Source organism: Scomber japonicus, chromosome 14, assembly GCF_027409825.1.
Source record: "Scomber japonicus isolate fScoJap1 chromosome 14, fScoJap1.pri, whole genome shotgun sequence".
Taxonomy (NCBI): domain Eukaryota; kingdom Metazoa; phylum Chordata; class Actinopteri; order Scombriformes; family Scombridae; genus Scomber; species Scomber japonicus.
The window spans coordinates 10,165,950-10,184,593 of NC_070591.1; the positions used below are offsets into that span (position 1 = coordinate 10,165,950).

The 18,644-nt window shown below is 39.4% G+C and overlaps 1 protein-coding gene across 1 annotated transcript in view; it reads left to right on the plus strand.

The window, feature by feature from the left end:
- kcnq5a (potassium voltage-gated channel, KQT-like subfamily, member 5a) overlaps window positions 1–18,644 on the plus strand; it is a 102,534-nt gene that overhangs the window by 1,174 nt on the left and 82,716 nt on the right. The window lies entirely within an intron of this gene.

Below are 18,644 nucleotides of genomic sequence, written 5' to 3' on the forward strand. Positions count from 1 at the left end.
AGTTTGATTTGGTTTCATCACTGGTTTGGACAGAGCGGCTCTGGGAAAAGTCCTGGAGAGACACTTTTAAAGATGACATATTTCAATTCTTAAATTCAAAACAGCATTCAGCTGAACACGGCCTGTTTTTTTTCTTTTTTGGTGTGAAATAGTTCCTTTATGGCCAGATTTTAATTCTCCTTCTCTTCATGCAGTTTCAATTAACCAATTTGCAGATTATTGCTAACATTCAACCGAGCGTTTCTGGTTTGTGTCAAGATCCAGCTAAACTAAAAGGATTTGTTGTTCTATTGCCTGATGCTGTTTGTGTACTCCAAGGGTGTCTCTGCTTGTAAACATGACACACACATTTACTGAAAATTGTATTAATCCACCACAGCTGTAATCTTGGCTTTGGTCATATCTACAGAGGTAGTAGCATGCTCATGATCAGGAGGATTGTTTCCTCTTTTTTTTGGTGTGCTGTCTCTGCTCTGTGCTTTGAGTCAAACAGCGTAGGTCAGTGGTCGTCAAAGTGGGGTCCACATAGGTTCCTGGGGGTCCTCAGCAAAAAGGGGAATTCATTTTACTAATAACTCCATCCATTAATAACACAATGACAGAATGTTTAGGGGTCTTGATGTGAAAATGTTTGAGAAACATCAGTGTAGGCGGGTGCTGTGACTTTTTTGGCTGATGAAGTTTGAGTTTTTGTAAGTGGCGCTGTTTGCTTTGTTCAGGAGTCGGCGCTGCTGTTAACTGCAGAGTTCTTGTTCAGTTCATTCAAAACACCTGGCAATGTCAAACACATCATAGCCTGCGTGGCTGAGGATAGCTCCCATAAAAGAGTGGGGGTCTTTATGGGAGAGAGAGGTGCCTGTGATTATTCCAACAGAAAACACACTTTCTCTTTTTTCTTCTCACTCTCTCTATGTATCTATCAGTGCATTCACTACAGCATGGTTAAGTGATGAAACCCCACATCCCTTCCCGTTCAGAGTTCTGTTGGAAGAAGAGCGCTGTGAGAAGGAGGAAGTGAAGCTGTCAGAAGAAGGGCTGCGAAGCCGGATGTTGACGTTTTATTTGCTCAGGCAGGACAGCTGAGGTCGCTGAGGTTAAGTTGTTACATCTGCTCACAACTGAAGCCTCCTGCATTGAGTAGTTTTAGATCAGCTGCATGTATGAAACAATAAAAGTATTATTTGAAATAATTTGTTAAAGTGTGACAAAGTAATCATAGTGAGAGTAGGAGAAATAATCTCAAAGTTGACAGAAAGCGTGAGTGCTTTCATGTGAAAAAGTCTTAAGGAATCAGACAAAACTTGTAGGTGTGTGTTTCAGGGATGCATTTTAGACTAATGACCACTTAATTGGGGATGGCGTGTCCGATATAGAGCTAAAGCCGTGTTCAGAAAAGCTGATTTTTGGGTGAAATCATATTGGTTTGGACGGGTTTCATAATCATTTCCACCCATACAAAGCGTTTTTGTTTTTTACTTTGAAAGCTGGCAGCAGGAGATAACCTTGAAAATGTAAACAAATTAATTACCTTTTTAAAAAAAAAAAAAAAAAAAAAAAAGAAAGAACACCTCAGAATAAATGGTCACAGTGAATGTACGTCATCTTGATTAGGAGCGTTAGGGCTCTTTGTTCTTGGAGATTTACAGATAATGGAGGTACTTTATATGAGCACAGATTGCAGAAAAGCATGTTGCATTTTCATTTGCATACTTTCCAGTGATTTTCTAAATGTTCTGGCACTTCGTCGTCTTGGATGCTTCACATTTTTTTTAATATGTATTCCTTACTTCTCATATGATGTTATGCCAAAAACAACCCAGACGGAAAATACAATTTGGCCAAGGTACTCTTCCTGTGTGTGTGTGTGTGTGTGTGTGTGTGTGTGTGTGTGTGTGTAAAACCACTTACTCTCTATTAGTGATTTTATATTTTTCTACCATTTAGAAGGATCATTTACTTGTCAAAAGAGTTCATTTTAAGGCACTTTGTTGTTTTGAGAGAAAAACTTGTTGAATGTGCCGAAATATGTCAGTCTTTATAACACCATGTTTTATATTAGTAATGTTAAAGACTTATTGAGGGATTTTTGACCACTTGGGGCAGGCAGACTCCTATAAAAACTCCCAACAACAGAGCTTTTTGTAATATATACTTTCAGCTTATTATGGTTTTATTGCTAATGTGCAAGCAAGCAATTTATTACATATTCAGGAGAAACAATCTAATGTCAGCATTGCATTGAAATTCAGCAATAGAAAGAAAAATATGTAGGTCTCATTTGCTCGTTAGATTCTTCACCAGATATCCATCAACTTCCTTCCTTTGTCATTTTGTACTGGACACTAGCGTACAATTGTGGTTAGGATGGTTAGGGTTAGAATTCAACAGCCTGAACTGGTAAACAAAAAAAACAAACAAAAGACAATGAGTTGAAAACAGCTGACAGCTCCAGAAATCTTTGGTGTTGATCCTCGCTGGGAACCAGCAGTACTAGAGATCTGTCACATTAAAGGGGTGTCATTTCACTCAGTGGGGTTATGTTAATTATTTCTGCATGGAGCTTTAACTTGTACTTCCTTACAGAAAAAGAATAAGACCTCTTTTGTTTTTAATACATTCATGGAGCACCACATTCATGAGTATGTGTTGATTCTTTTATTGCCGTGGTCATTTCTGGTGCCAGGGAACTCATGTGATCTTTTCTCATTTGTGGAGTTTGTGTGAAGTCATTAACTTGCCATTTGCTGTCGCACCAAGAAACCTTGAAAACCTTTAGGCAACTCACATATGAGGCCAAATTTACTTATCCTAATGGATTCAGTTGAGTTAATGAAATAAATTTCATGTAAGGCTAAAGTAAAACTTTGAAGTTTAGATTTAATTGGGTTATAGTGAGTCACATCTCTAATGCAATAACTTTCAATGTAGACAGATTTGATCTATCATAATTGCAAATGAAAGTGGGTATGTGAATACAGTCTCACTGCAACATCTCCACAGTGAATATACTGTTTAATTTAACAGTATGGCTCACTATTATATTAGCTGCTACTACTGAAAACTACATATTCTGTATTGATTTAATGTTTTCCAGTGTGTCAGATGATGTTAAAGTGAAGGGATTTTTTTTCAATGGTCACTTTGTTTCAACATTTTGGTGGTTTGGTCTCTTTCCTGGAGTTGAATGGAGATGTTCAGTGGACAAACTGGTCCTGGTCAGGTTAGCATGATGCAAGGGATGGTGGTTAAAGAAGGTGGCTAACTTCAACCAAAATGTCCTTCATGGTAACTCCAAAGTTTTCTTTTCCATTTTGTGTATTTTTAAGATAGCTTGATAATTTAACTGTTAAAGGTATATTAAGGAATCACTAGGTTTAGGACAGAGATGGAGGGTGTGTGAACCCCACAGCTTCACTTGGATGACAGAAGTGCTGCATGCAGTCACCAAGGCTAACATTAAACTATCTCCTGTCAGTTAGTAAATACAGTACAATAAAAACTGTGGCTTGACTCACTGCTGGTTAAACCACAATGCTGTGTCTTCTATTTCTACACAAAAAATGAGATGTGTCGTGGGGAGAGCTGACTGAGTGGAAAAAGTCATTTAAAAGGTAATGTAACTAATGTAATGTAATGTAATCTTTTATAAAACAACAATTTATAAGAAGTAGTATATTACATTTTTCAACTTATCTATCTACCCATCTGTAGCAGCCATAGTAGGGGTGGGGGGGGGGAAATCAATACAGCATAGTATCGCAGTGAAAAAATGAATTGCAATATATCGCAGCATATCACAATATATAGCTATAATATTGTATCATGACAAGTATCGTGATAATATCGTATTGTGGAGCCTTTGGTGATTGCCACCCCTAAGCCATAGATGGCTTGTTTGGCAGTGGTGGGGAGGGGAGGGGGTTTTATCATGTGAAAAGGTGACTTCAGTGCAGAGACTGAGACTGTTGTGGTGGTTTTATTGGTCAATATGTATTGAGAGGATGTTTAAATGAGAATATATGGTTGTCAAGTTAGGTTAGGTGTTCTTGTGAAGTAGAGAATTTATACTCTGTGTTTGCAATGACAGCCCCCAGCATGGTACATTCACTCCTTACAAGCACATCTCAAAGCCTATAAAAGGCAGTTACGTCCAGAGATTCACTCACCAAACCTCAGGTGCATTGATCCATTAAAAAAAAAAAAAAAAAAAGACCTATAATGCACCCAGAGCTGAAGAACATCAAAGGCATCCTGAAGAGACTGCACTTTGTTTCCTGAGAACATAGCAACATTTGAGACACCTGAGCACATAAAAGAGTCTCTGTGTTTAGGTTCAGTGCTACTTCCAGGTAGGGGGGAGGATGTTGGCAGACACCCAATGGAAAATGCTGGAAAATGCTAAGGACCCATTAGATAGGATGAAGAGAAAGAGGGATGCGTGTGTGTGTATGTGTGTATAAATACTGTCATAATGTGTTCCGGTGTTTGCATGAATTGGTACAGAGTGGGTACCCTATTAAAGGGAGGGTATGTGTATTTTTATGTCAGATGTCTTCACAGGATTGTTGTAACACAGCCCAGACGGTGTGCCCAGGTCACCGGTTGGTACGCTGTCATCCAAGGTAGAACAGAAGGATGGAGAGGAAGCGAGATGAGTTTTTAAAAAAGTCAGAGTTGGATGGAAAGGGGAGATGAAGAGGGGAATGGTCTTCTGTGCATGAATACACAGAGGTAGCATTATGAGTCATGAATCAATTATGTTTGTTTGTTCCATGGCTTCTGCTGCAAAATCAACATCTGCTCATCTACCCTGATTTGAAAAAAACATGAGCACTTTTAGACATCTTATCCAGACCGAGAAACATCAGACAGCTCTGAGTGCAAGATGTGCAAATACTCAATGAAAGATCTATAAGATATGCAAGTCCACTTAGTCAAGATGTCAACACTGGAGCGTTTGAATATTAAACATCTTTCTCTCCTCAAAGATAAAGAAAAGCAAGGCACCCTAAATAAGCTATAGGACACATTCTCATTTTTCTACTATTATAGAGATTAAAGAACACTTATGTGTATTGTTCTAAAGGGCATGGGCAATATATATTATACCATTGTTTGTCCATGCCCTGTGTCATTTAATTTGGAGGGCTTGGTGGACAATATTTTCTAAGCCATGCACCCTTTGCCCTCTGTTCGCATCTCTCTTGTGTTTTACGTCATTCCCACTATATTTGGCTTGAAAAGGTCTTGACTACATCATTGATAAATGTAGTATACAGTAGTTGACTCAAATTTAAGGCTCCACAAACTGAACACCTAAGCTAATTCAGCTGCCAAGCCAACTTTTCCACTTTGTCTTTGTCTAAATGTTGCTTACCAATAAGCAAATGTGCAGAGATATTGTGGAAAAATGCAACGTACAGTTCTAGTGAAAAGTTTGGACGCTCTATCTCATTCAATTAAAAGTCTATCCAAACTTCTGACTGGCACTGTAAATATCTACTGGGTGTTGTCCACCTCAGCCTGTCAGCGTTGCAGTGCTGCTCTCCTTACGACAGCTTACAGTGTATTTCAATTAAATGCGAGTGGAATCTAGGGTGTGTGAATGTGAAGAATTGTTTGGGCGCATCGTTAGTGAGTGACTCTGAATACTGACATCCAGGTTGGCAAAATACACAAATTTGCTAAACTCTTTTTTTCTCATTAGAAAAGTGCAGTGTACAAAACAGCTGTCAGGAATTAATGTTAATTCTGTTATTGACAGGCCAATGTGATGACAGGCCAAAATAATACTTGGCTGTTGTTGGGTTTTTGTACTCTATGCCAGTGGTTCTCATCGTTCCTACAAGGACCCCTGAGGGGGTTCCAGGGGGTCTCCAGCAATATAATTTCATCCATAAGTAAAACAATGACATAATGTATCATTATTTTGGTCATGGGTTCTTAAGCTTTCTGTAAGAAAACATCTAAAAGCAACCATTTTATCATATAGGGAACCGTCAGACAAAATCTTATCAAATGGAGTTAGCCCTAACCCTAACCCTCTAATTTGGGTCAGTTGAGGGGTGCAAGTTGATGTCTGTACTAAACCAAAGATAATGTGAGAGTGATGAATCTCCACTCTGTAAGACCACTGTACAATCACACGAGTGCTTTTATTGTTCCAGCAGCTTAATCAGAGTGACACACTGGGAGCCACGTTGTCCAGTTAAACTTTCATTCATATCACATCAATAATTTAAGCTAATAAATGTAATAATTTTGAACTATGACCCCGTTTTGGATTTAGTAGCTGATGAAAAATAAGGTCTGAAAAGTCAGAAGGCTTACACCTGTTATTTTAAATGTCTGATACTTATTTTATCAACGTTTTTGTTCTTCTGTTAAAAATATTGATTTTCAGCACTTAGCTTGCCCAACTTCCGTCACATGAACTTATCAGACCTTATAAATCAAACTATAGTTAAAAAAAAAGCTCTAAAACATGCAAGAAACACTAGTATTATCTATTTCAGATGCTGTCTGGGCCAGTCTGTCCTTGCTCGGTGACTCTGAGCCCAATCAAAGGACCACACTTGAGATATTAAATGTTTTAACATATGATCTACAAATCATGTATCCCTTACATTACTGCCAACTATTTCAACATTGATTTCTTACCTCTCAGGCAGCCACTCGGTGCAGTATTACGAATCAGCCCCAGACTGAAAACTTGTTTGAGATGGTTAATCCATCAGAGAGGACATTATGCATTAATGCATTTGTGAACAGGGGCTGTTTTTAAAAGTGTTCTTTTAAAAATTGCATTCAAGGACTCTCCAACACTCAGTGATGAAAAGTCAGCTGCCAAACAGCAAAATGTTAAAGAACACTTCCAATAACATAGCAAAAGAAATAGTTAATGGTGTACCTCTTGATTTTTAATCGCACCCAACAGCATTCCTAAATCCCCAGATTTTTTCCCCAGATAACTGCAGTTGAGTTTTAAAACATCAGTGGTGAGCTGAGAGAACATTTTCAGATGAGGGAGTTTAATTTATCATTCAAGCTGATGATTAACACATGAATCAGCGCATCACTTGTAATGTACTGTGTATCATAAAATCCTTTCTGTGTTAAGTGCATTTGCAAATATGTTAGAACATAAAAATATATGAATAAGCCAATTAGCTGTCGAGTAAAGATTTGGTGATTTAGTGAAATATCAGATCGGCTTTGATGTCAACCTCATCAGAGAACCAGTCGGCTACATCAGTCAGAGCGTACTGTTGATAAGGTACGAGATTGGAAGGGACTGCAGTGACAAATATACTGTGACATGCAAGCAGGTCACATAGGAAGTATGTAGGTTGTGTGTGTGTGCGCGTGTGTGTGTGCGTGTGTGTGTGTGTGTGTGTGTGTGTGTCTCAAAGGGTTTATGTATGAAAGAGTAAGCAAGAGATGGTGTTTCTTTTTGAGCGCATACGCACATATCAATGGGTGTATGCATGTGTGTGTGAGAGAGAAAGACATAATGAAAGTGGTTATGAGGAATAATGTGAATGTTTGTGTGTGTGTGTTGACATCAGTGTATCCAACACACAACCACTGCTGCACTGGTTTCCCTTCTAGTGTATAGCTGTATGAGTATGCAAGGTAACATGATGTATCTGTTGCTCCTCTGTGTGTGTGTGTGTGTGTGTGTGTGTGTGTGTGTGTGTGTCAGTGTGTGCCTGCTCATTAGTCATCCGGCAGCCCTCTCGTACATCAGCGGAGGTGCCAGTTTGCTGAGCAGACGGCAGCGCTGATAGATGGAGACAGGCTGATCTCGTCGGTCCTGCTGCCCACACAGAGTGCACCACTGCTGGGTTGCCGTCACACTGGCCTCCCCTGCCATGGTGTATACACCTCGGACATTGCCCTGTCAGCTCTCTTAAAGAGATCATACCTCAAAAGCACACACTCACAGAATACAGTATACACACCCACACATATTAATACAAATACAAGTGTCCACTTACTGCACAGCTTCACTCAAGATACATCCTAGCAGTGATGGAAGAAGACGCAGACACTTAACTTAAGTAAAAATACCAATACAGCAATGAAAAAGATAATGTCCTGCATTTCAAATTTTGCTTAAGTTGCATTATCAGAAAAGTATCAAAACTAAAAGCACCCTTGCCAGTGTTTACATAAGTCTGTCTTCTGGGATTATGCATTAGCATGTAAGCATCATTTTAACATTGACTGACTGAGGTGGAGCTTATGTTTACCCACTTTGAGGAAAAAAACAGCCCTCTTTTACACAAGTCGCGCCTTTAACAAAAAAGGTCTAAAACCAATTAGAATTTAAAAAAAAAAAGAAAAAAAAAAAAAAAGAAACTACAAGAGAAACTAAATGATTAAGGGAGCTAGACACTGCTAATTGAGGTCTTTGTATTCAAATCAATGTGAATTAATGACATTACCAACAGCAAACCCAGCAACTGCTTATTAATCTGGCCAATACCTTTGTGCAGAGTCTCCGCTGGTCGCATGGCAACCTCATAGTGACGACATGACTCAGGTCACTGCATCCAGTTGTTGTCATCAAGAAATAGTTATAGCATGTTACTCCCCCTATAACTACAAACTGTACATTTATTTCACAGTCTTCTCACATTCCTCTTAGAAATAACACAAGTAAGCACATTTTGTAAACAATTTCGGTAATGTTCCCCCCTAACAACTATAGCTGCCAACTTGATGTAATAAAGAAAAGTACGATATTTCACTATTGAAATGTGAAATGTGGTGGAGTATAAGTAAAAAGTAGCATAAAGGTTTTACACACACACACACAGACACACACACACACACACACACGCACACACACACGAGGACACCTCTTCCTGTTCCACGACCCAAAACACACATACTATCCACCTTCCCCCACCACACACACAGCTCTCTATGGATTCCTTAAGAAATATGAGCTGTATATGTATAAGAGTAAGGCTTACACACCTGGGGCGAGAATGGGAATATTTCAGTAGGTTTTGTGTGTCTCTCACTCTCTGTCACACACGAACACACACACACACACACACACACACACACACACAGTTTTAAGTATATCATAGCAAAAATATACAGTTCAGCTCAGCCCAACACATATTATGAATAATTTATCTTGGTTAGTCATACACATTTTTCCCATTGTGACACTGAGTCAGAGCAGCTTCAGCTCACCCACACTGACAAGTTTCTTAGACAGAGCGAGACATAATACTGTGCGAACAGGTGCTTTGCTCCGTTTGACATTTTTTCTTTTTGTGGAAGGATTTCGAGATGACATTTGTCATGCCAGTGGAATAATTGGAATTAGAGAACAGTGGAGAGTTGTAGGAATGGAGGGCAAGAGACAAAGAATGAGGTGAAAAGAGGAATAATGAAATGAGATTACATAGAGAAGCATGACAAGCAGCGATATTACTCTGTAAGTCTGTAGTCTTGTTTAATTGCCCCAAAAGGCACTCTCTGTAACACACTCACACTTTAAACGCTCCCACACTGACACATATTTGACTTTTCAACAGAATTTATGACCAGTGGAGCGATTTTTTTGACATTTTCTTAATGGATAGTAAAGATAATTACTAGTTGCCCTACATTGAAACACAAACAAGCAAAGATGCAAATCATGCCATGAATCCCTTTTGAAACTCATTTTTTTGTGAATTCTGTACTTAAGCTTTGACTCTAAAATTGCATACACTTCCAAAATGCATTGAATGAACACAAAGGGTTCATGTTCAGTGAAAGACACTGCAGCTATCAAAGCCAGTGTAACATGTCAAACTGACTACTTTCATATTTCTACATCTTGAGTTATAATTTCATTTGAGCTGCACACTGCTGTACTGTGAGATAAAACACAAGGAAGAGAATTCCCCGAGTGTTTCAGCTACCATGACATACCGCTACTGTTAAAATCCAGAGAACCACTTTCCCCAAACAAATGAGGCAAAAAACATAACATGACAAAGAAAAAGGAGAAAATTACAGCCACTGGAAGCTGTAATGACCAAATAAAATACTCTGCTTACCCTCAGTAAGACACTTGGGCTTGCTCCTGGGAAATAATGAGATCAAGTTGTGGTGGGATGGATGAGAAGCTGACATGCAGAGTAGCATTCAAAGTCGCTTTCAGCTTGTTCCTTGCCTTTGATTTTTGTGACAGTCACAATGGAAAACCCTGACTCACATAACTAGGTGGTGGGGAAAGGCAACAGATTGCCCGTTTTGACAGACAAGGACATTTAGTGGCAGCCAGTATCCACAATGAAGCAAGGTCAACTTTTTTTTAAGTTGAAGCTTCAGGCTGCTTTCTGCTGATAGTTCCATCAGTTCATTTTCCAACACAGTGGACAGAGCCATGTCTTATGAAGCAGGATCCACAGAGAAAGGGTCCAAAATCCAAAGGTTTCCATGTTGCAGTTCCACTGGGAAATAGTCTGCAAACCTTTCGTGACAACTGAGTCAAAAGCTGGGTTATAGCACTGGATATATTGACATGAGGAGACTTCCAAAGTTTCACTTAGGAGTGAAAACATGTTAAATTGACCCGCATTGACTCCTCTTTTCCAAAGAATAATGAAACTGAAAACACTGTGCTTCTTTCGGTCTTGCATTGATATATTGAGCTGATTTTACTGGTCAAATATCTGATATGCAGGCCAGTTATGCACAGAAGTTGCAATGATCAGCAAGTGGGGAGGTGCAGCTCTTCCAGAAATATGTACACTTCTCTTCTCAGTTCAGAAAGATCATTATGCACACACACGTCCTCTTGAAAGCCATCTTACTTCATTGCGGTACAAGAGCAGTAAATCAAATCTTTCACACGCAGCAGCTAAACACCTTGAGTTGAGTGCACTTTTCTTGATATAGTTAACAGTTCTCAAAAAGCCATCTTTGTGACTTCATGCAGGTCTGGAGACATCTGCTTTGTTGCTAGACTTTCGAGATGTACAAAACAGCATCAGCTTGGTGTCTGGTGCCCTTTCTTGGATCTGTTTGACAGCATCATAATGTATTCCTGTCATTGATGCAGTGCAGTCTGTGCAAACACCTGTATTGTATTTCCAACCCAGACCTTTTTTTCAGTGAGGTAATCATCAAGGCAGCACATTACATTATCTGTTCTTGTTCTTGTGGGAAGCTCTTTGCAAAACAGTAGATCCTTTTGAAGGTTACTGTCCCTACAGTACCTTTACAAAAGACTGGGCATTGGTAATGTCAGTCAACTCGTCCAGCTGTATGACAAATTATGGGCTTGCCTTTATTCTTTCCACAAGTTGGTGTTCAGTGTCATCACACATGTCGACAACTCTTCTGCTCATGGCGTCATTGGAGAATGGTATTGACTGAATTTTGGTTGCAGCTGCCTCCCCTAGTAACTCTCGGCACATATCAACAGAGCAATTTTGGCTTCCTGGATGGATGCTTTGTGTTAAAGTATCTCTGGAGCCTCTATGGTGTTAGTGCCTCATTTGACAGGATTTCACCACATTCACACAACATGCTTTTGGCTCAGCATCACTGCCTCACATTATGAATCTAAATAGCTAATCTAAAATTTTCATGGTCATATATCCTCACCACAAGATGTGCACGGTCATCTCCCACATTGTTTTTTTTTTTTTTCAAATGTCAATCTATGTTTTGAAATTGTGCTTTTTTTATTGCTGTGAATTCTTGAGCACATTTAGATATGAAAATAGCTAATCTTGAAAATTACCAATCAATCAATAAATGTATTCATTATTTATTTATTTATTTATTTATTTATTATTAATTTATTAAATTAAACTATTTAGAATTACCACTGCCTCCACCATGTCTGAGGCTCACCAGTTGGCAATGGCCCACTGGATAAAAATGGCTGATTATTTTCCTTTTTTTCCCATATCATTTCTACACCAAACTGACCAACAAGATTTAAAAAAAAAAAAAAAAATGTTTACACTGATGTTGTGATTACATCATGTAACAGCAAATCCCATGACATTTTGAGAAAAATAGAATGACATTTCTCAGCTGGGAACAACAAGCCAATTTTAATATATATGACATTCAGTCTCAGGAAGGCAAGAAGTACAGCCATCCTTGACAATCCCTCAGGCATGAAAATATGCATACATACCAATTCGACATCTTTATATAAATTGGACCAATTCAGCCTGTCTCTGGTAAGTCTTGCATGGACTGTAAAGTAGTTAGGCAGGTTGTATACTGATGCTTGAGTTGGCACAGAGCAGGAGATAGATTGGGGTGAAAGAAAAATGATTAAAACATGAATTTGGTAAACCATATTCTTTGTTTTCCATTTTTGCCATTCCTCTTGGACGCAGAGTTAATGGTGGGTAGGTGTTGGAGTTGGCTTTGCTTACAGTGTGAACTCATTACAATTCCTCTGGTAGAGATAGAAACAGCAAGAGCTCCCCTCTGAAGGCAGAAATCAGGCTTGAACAATCTGTCACCTCTTACCAGTAGTCATCTCAACCACCAGGCTGCTTGTACTAAACATGTTTATTTTGGTAATGCATCACACATTTGACATATAAGATAAATACTTTTGAAGCTTTGAGGATTTTGTAGGTAGTAAACAAAACTGAGAGTATATTCCTAATAACATTTTGACTTCATTATGATTTAAAGATTAAAATCATTCTCTTTGGCTTGATCTCTCTCCGTTGCTGAATCTGTTGTGAATCAATGTTCATTTATTGCCCTTTAAAGATGTCTCTTTTGTTGTGGAGGCGTCAGACCGTGGCTGCCCTTTGAAGTGCTCTGAGTGAAGTATCTTGGGCATATGTGCAAGAGTTTAATGACACTGACTGAGGCAGACGCAAAGTTTTTTTCATTTTTTATTAAAAGCTATCAGGAGCCAGATCATGTCCTTCTTAGATAATGTTCCCCCAAGGAACATGAGTGCCGTCCATTATTTGTTCTCCACTGTTTACTGAGTGGGGAATCTTTATTTCCCCCTGCAGTGATTTGTTTGGTCGAGTGTCGGAGCTTGATTAAACTTGAGTGAATTATATGCTGCACACCAGCACCCTCAAAGAGACCATGAACAGTCCTAAAAAAGTACTGCAGAACAGGTCAAATCAACTGCATCACACATGCGTTCCCACAGTGTTTACTATTGTTTTGTTTCAAAGGAAATTACATTTGATTTAACTGTCAAATGGCACAGACATCACATCCATTGTGGTAAACCTCACTTTTCCTATGATAATGTGTCAGCATGCCTCCATCTACATACAGCTCCTTTTGTGGTTGATGCAGATTAATGTGGACATTCAATAGCGCACATGTCTGCCAGCCCTCGCTATTGTCCAGATATGCCAGATATGTCTGCTAAAAAAATTACTTTCCCTCAGCGAAGTATGTTGAATTAGTGGACAGAGTTGGATATTTGGCATTATATTGTCACTCCTCACAATGATACACAAACGTCAGCACAGTAGGGATTTGGGAGTGACAATAATGATTTTCACCTCAGGGAGACTAACAGCCTACACGTGGATGCCCTGATTGGAGGCAGGGTTTATGAAATGCCAAATGTACAACAGAAACCGAGTCAGCAAATGATAGTATTGTAGCCTTGTAAGCCTTGTAAGCAGCAGCCACCGAAGAGTGAAAGGTAAACCGCAGCATTAATAGCTGAATTTTCATTGGCTGGAAAAATCGTTGCAGGGGTGTGTGTGTGTTTTTTTTGTTTTTGTTTTTTTTTATAGAGAGAGAAAGCTGATAGACAGAGGGAATACTCATTATTAATGTGCTTCAGAAATGATGAGGGAGGCTGCTGAACTGAAAGCACAGTCAGGAGATGCTCGATGCTCTCCAGTAGCAGCACTGCACTCACAGGATGCTGAGAAATGTCAATCTGTCATTGAATCAACGCACAATAATTATGCATAGATACATGGAACAGAAGCTTGTGATCCATTATACATGAAAACACCCCTCAACATGTCCATCCATCATGTTACGTGAATTATTGACAGCTGGTAACGGCTACAAGCAAGAGGCGCACACACGTTTAGAATTACACATGACATTAGATTTTAATTTCATTCTGACATTATTCATTACACCTTTACAAATGGTAATCCTTAATTATCAATTTTTCAAGCCCCATCTTTCTCTTCAAACTTGAGATTTGGTTGTTGTTCTTGTTGTTGAGCCAAGACTCCACCACCAGCTCCTCCATAATTCAAACACTGAGGTGGAACGATGAGAGACCAGAATCTCCTGTGCATTTGGTTATTACTGTGGGTGGTTGTTCTATAGGCTTCCTAATGAATAATGAATAATAGGGAATGTTGGGTCTTTTTTTTTTTCTCCACCAGATTCTGAACAATAGTGCAGCACAGCACCTTGAGCAGGCAACCTGAAACAGTTCACCCATTGTCAAGCCAAAGATATAAAAAATGAGTCATCCTCCTACTTTCTACAAGGACCGATCATTTCAATAGCTCCTTTCAAATAGACACAAAGTCAAATTAATTTATTTAAGGCATGGTGTAGTAGCATGGGCATATATTTAATTTTTATTTCATTCATTCATCATCTTCAAATGTCCACTTGATTTTATTTTTGTATGTAGGTTTATGGCATCATCTTAATCACACAAACAAATGTACTGGGGGGCTGGTGATCAGATCTTTTGATGTTGTTGCAGTTCCTGCTGGGCACCAGTAGAGGTTGATTAAGGTCACAGTTTGATCTATTTTCTCCCATGTGACTTTATCAGATGGAGGTTTAATGAAAGTTACTATGATGGTGACAGAAATTATGATTTAATTAAAGAGGAGGCGGATGATTAGGTGATGGACGGAGGCATATAATGAATTTGAGCAGATTGGTTTAACGTGTATACGTGTGTGTGACAAAGAGAGAGAGAGAGCAGGTTATGTTTCTGCAAGAATATGACCAAATGATCAAATGTCAGTGTTGTTTAAAATATCCTCTGTGTGCTTATTAACTCTGTGTGTGTGTGTGTGTGTGTGTGTCTGTGTGTGATATCTCTAGCGACTGACTCCACATAAAATTAAGTTTGCCCCTAAAGCTGAAGTTGCCCCTAAAGACCAGAGCTTTGACAGGGATTGACTGACTCATGTTACACTGCATGAAAAGTCTGTTTGTGCGTGTGTGTGCATGTGTAGTGGTGCATGTATATGAATGAGCCAAGAGAAGAGAGAATGTCCCTGTGAATGCATGCGTGTGTGAAGCTCTCTGCCCCGAGAGTGTGTGTGCGTGTGTGTGTGCGTGTGCAGGCGTTGGGCCCAGTCCATTGACGGGAGTCAGTCTAATGTAGAGTGAGTTTCTGTTTTTTCTAAGTAAGCCTTCTCCCAGGCCCGCAGCCAACAGAGCAACCAGCCTGACACAACAAGACAGCTGGCTGTTTGGATAACATCACACCTTCTCACTGAGTGTGTGTGTGTGTGAGTGTGTGTGTGTGTGTGTGTGTGTGTGTGTGTGTGTGTGTGCACAAGCCTTTTAACATTAGATTGAGTGAAAATAGACCCAGTTGACTGGTTACTACAGTTTTGTGTCGATTTATGTGATTGGGGAGCGTCTATGTGTGTGATAATTAAGAGAATGTGTTTGATTGCTTGTGTGTGAGAGAGAGATTTTTTTTTTTTTTTATAGTTTAAGGTTTCTAAATGACTTAACTCGACAACAACAAATAGAGGAAAACACATAAAACGCTAATTTTGTCTTTTATTATGACAAAATGTTCAGACCAAAACAAAAAATGTACAACACACATCTTGTTGGAAAGAGAGACGAAGAGCAGGGACAGGGAATATTTGCGAGTTTGTGTTGCACACTTTCTAAATGTCAACTCCATCCAATTTTGCATGAGGCTGTTTATAAGGAGACCAAAGGCTAAAGATGACATCCTTCAGTTTCCAGCTCAACTCTCTGTAAATCTTTCACTCTGCTCTCTCACATGCCACAGACTATTTCGTATTGTTCAGAACACAATTCTACTTTGTTGTTTAACACCATCAGCCCTGTTTGATATAACTGGAAATTAAAAAAGATATCGTAAGTTGACACCATTTCCGACAGCAAAATCTATGGGCGATATTGGTGGTTTGTCAGTCTGAGCAGATTCAACACTGCAGATCAAGCACCAGGGTTAGAAACTAATGGATTTCTAAATGCACTGACCAGTTTTTATGTTCCATTAGACTTTTTTTTTCAAGAAATGTGGATGATTGTGTCCTCAGTGTGTGCGGGTTAAGAAGCAAATACCATCATTAGAAAGGTGCCTTGCAATTTGTCTGTGTAGGTGTTTTCTGTTGCTTACCATAAGCACTGCTAATGCATATCATCTTTGAGTCTAATGGATTTTCTGAAGGAACTGTACTGTCTGGAGCTCAATGCTCAGAATAACTATGATCAAAGGTGTGGGATTTTGTTTTATCTTCAGTCGGGACCAATATGCAGTCGTTCTTTATATCTTGTTCTCTTTTTTTTTCTCTACATGCACACATCCTTATTTCCTATTGTTAGTATGAGGCACTGTGTACTAATGTCACTAATGCACTAATGTCAGTCACCCAAAAATGACTTATAGTACATGTGAGTGACATCTAGGGACTGTAGTATGATCTGGAGCAGTAGAGCAGTAGAGTAGTTGTGCCATTCAGATAATATGTACAGTACTGTATATGTAATCAATATACTTAATTTGGAGGAAGAAGAGTAGATGAAGGTTTTAACCTGATAGCGGACTTTGCCACAGGAGACCGCTGTTTGTTGTCAATTTCCAAGCGCAAGTTGGGACAGTTAAAAAAAAGAAAAAAGTAACAACATTCATCCCCTAACCATAACTTTATTATTGTAGTCATGACAACAAAATAGTGACTTAAACCCACACCACATTTTTCTCATTTTTCTCCATCAAAGTGATCATTTTACCCCAAACCATGACCTTTCCCTGAACCTTACCAAGTGGTTTTTGTTGTTATGTAAGAAAAACATCATTATTTTTTAACGTGATTTGTAATGCTTTTGGAAAGCGCAGTCAAATGATGTTGTCTTGCGGATTACTGCCGATAGAGGTGCCAGATTAGAAAATATTCCTATGTGTCGTTTTGATGTTTAATGTGGTGGACTTGCATGTGTTTTTGGGTGAGAACATTTTAACGGTTCCATTCAGAAGACAACATGGAGCCTGAAGTACTGTAGTAGGAAACACCCAACATACAGCTGGCTTGCACACCAACTTCTTCCTTAACAAGATGTGAAACAAGCAATAGAGTAAAGAGGTCAAAAGTAGAGCATTAGAGGATGGACTGGTCGGCGACAGTGAAAGGAAAATGGCTCCATTCTCTTCTGTGAGGCCTGCTGCCAGTTTCCAACTGTGGGAAAGAAGTTAAAACACATTTGGTGGTACAAATTGAGTGTTTGTTTTCCAATACACAAAAGAAAATTTAACTGTACCATACAGAGTACAACAGTATGTATTATTTCAAAAATAATTTCCCCAAAAAAACGCCTAATGCCCCAGAAGATCAGAGGAAAGACACAAAATATGACCCTTTTTGTACCCTAACATTAAATAAAACTAAACCTGGAACAACAACAGTTAGGAACTTTTAACCAAAACCAATAGATCCCTTGACTACCATTGCAGCATAACCAAATAACAGCAAGCAGAAGCAGAAAGACAGAGCTGTGGAAACTGGGCTAATATACTCAGATAATTTATGTTTGTTTGGGCTCAGTTCTGGTTTTTAAAGAGGAGTTACTGTTCCTGGCCCTTCAGTGCAGATGTAAAACCCTCATTGTCAACCCCTTCTTATTTTTCTTTTTTTCCCCCTGTGATTTTTATATAGAACGTCCTTCATATCTAATGCAGTAAGGCATTGAACCTGGCCCACAGGGTTGTTCCTGAAAACAAACCGTGTGCTTGGAGATGCACAGAGCTCAATCTCCTTTAAGCTCAACCATGTATAAATGCATAACATACCCAAGTGCACAGATCTGCAAAAATGAACAGCCACAGGTGATCACACCACTTCAAAAAAGACCCTCACACATAATCATGCTGAACTGTGCAGAGTCACACACCAGCAGACACACAGAAGAATCTCTGCTCCCAAATGAGCTCATCTTGAGCTCCAAACCACAACAGATTTTCCATCCTTGCAGACCCAGAAACACACACACACACACACACACACACACACACACACACACACACACACACACACACACACACACACACACACACACACACACACACACACACACACACACACACACACACACAAATACAGAAACATGCAAGTGTGCAGCTTCTCCACCATGACAGCCAAGTGACAAACATCTTCTCCACCCTCTGTCTCCTGACCTTGTTAAGTAAAGAAAGGGGGAGTGGAGGAGGGGAAGAAGACATGTTTCAGAGAGGTAGGCCGGATGAATTACGGCTGGGGTTTCTGAGGTAAATGGTGCATTGAGAGCAGACTTGGACACATTCAAGATATTAGGGCAGACACTAAACACAAGACCTGCTCCAGACCTGGCTCGGATCCAACCAGAAGATATGTGGATGGCCTGGGTCATCCTTTCAGGACTCATGGGTTCCCTGC